Source organism: Chiloscyllium plagiosum, chromosome 24 (genome assembly GCF_004010195.1).
Source record: "Chiloscyllium plagiosum isolate BGI_BamShark_2017 chromosome 24, ASM401019v2, whole genome shotgun sequence".
Classification (NCBI taxonomy): Eukaryota; Metazoa; Chordata; class Chondrichthyes; order Orectolobiformes; family Hemiscylliidae; genus Chiloscyllium; species Chiloscyllium plagiosum.
In genome coordinates this window covers 9,171,009-9,172,681 of record NC_057733.1, presented here as the reverse complement: position 1 = coordinate 9,172,681, position 1,673 = coordinate 9,171,009, and positions in this window count along the sequence as shown.

The following is a 1,673-nucleotide window of genomic DNA, read 5'->3' as shown; positions in this document are numbered from 1 at the left end:
GTTCTAGGGTACACCTGATCAGGTCCTGGTAATTTATCCACTTTTATGTGTTTCAAAACATCTAGCACTTCCTCCTCTGTAATAGGGATATTTTTCAAGATGTCACCATCAATTTCCCTACATTCTGTATCTTCCATATCCTTTTCCACAGTAAATACTCATTTAGTATCTCCCCATCTCCTGCCGTTCCACACAAAGGCCGCCTTGCTGATCTTTGAAGGGCCCTATTCTCTCCCTATGAACCCTTTTGCCCTTAATGTATTTGTAAAAGCCCCTTGGATTCTCCTTAACTCTATTTGCCAAAGCTATCTCATATCCCCTTTTTGCCCTCCTGATTTTCCTCTTAAGTATACTCCTACTGCCTTTGTATTCTTCTAAGGATTCACTCGATCTATCCTGTCTATACCTTACATATGCTTCCTTCTTTTTCTTAATCAAATCCTCAATTTCTTTTGTCATCCAGCATTGCCTATACCTACCAGCTTTTCCTTTCACTCTAACAGGAATATACTGTCTCTGGACTCTCATTATCTCATTTCTGAAGGCTTCCCATTTTCCAGCTCTCCCTTAATCTGCGAACATCTGCCCCAATGAGCTTTTGAAAGTTCTTGCCTAATACTGTCAAATTCTATTAGTTTTAAAATAGTGATGGAAAAGGAGAGACTGGATCTAAAAGTTGAAGTTCTAAATTGAAGGAAGGCTATTTTGACAGTATTAGGCAAGAACTTTCAAAAGCTCATTGGGGCAGATGTTCGCAGATTAAGGGAGAGCTGGAAAATGGGAAGCCTTCAGAAATGAGATAATGAGAGTCCAGAGACAGTATATTCCTGTTAGAGTGAAAGGAAAAGCTGGTAGGTATAGGCAATGCTGGATGACAAAAGAAATTGAGGATTTGATTAAGAAAAAGAAGGAAGCATATGTAAGGTATAGACAGGATAGATCGAGTGAATCCTTAGAAGAATACAAAGGCAGTAGGAGTATACTTAAGAGGAAAATCAGGAGGGCAAAAAGGGGATATGAGATAGCTTTGGCAAATAGAGTTAAGGAGAATCCAAGGGGCTTTTACAAATACATTAAGGGCAAAAGGGTTCATAGGGAGAGAATAGGGCCCTTCAAAGATCAGCAAGGCGGCCTTTGTGTGGAACGGCAGGAGATGGGGAGATACTAAATGAGTATTTACTGTGGAAAAGGATATGGAAGATACAGAATGTAGGGAAATTGATGGTGACATCTTGAAAAATATCCCTATTACAGAGGAGGAAGTGCTAGATGTTTTGAAACACATAAAAGTGGATAAATTACCAGGACCTGATCAGGTGTACCCTAGAACTCCGTGGGAAGCTAGGGTAGTGATTGCTGGGCTTCTTGCTGAGATATTTGTATTATCGATAGTCAAAGGTTAGGTGCCGGAAGACTGGAGGTTGGCTAACATGGTGCCACTGTTTAAGAAAGGTGGTAAGGACTAGCCAGGGAACTATAGACCAGTGAGCCTGACTTTGGTGGTGGGCAAGTTGTTGGAAGGAATCCTGAGGGATAGGATGTACATGTATTTGGAAAGACAAGTACAGATTAGGGATAGTCAACATGGCTTTGTGAGTGGGAAATCATGTTTTACAAACTTGATTGAGTTTTTTTGAAGAAGTAACAAAGAGGATTGATGAGGGCAGAGTGGT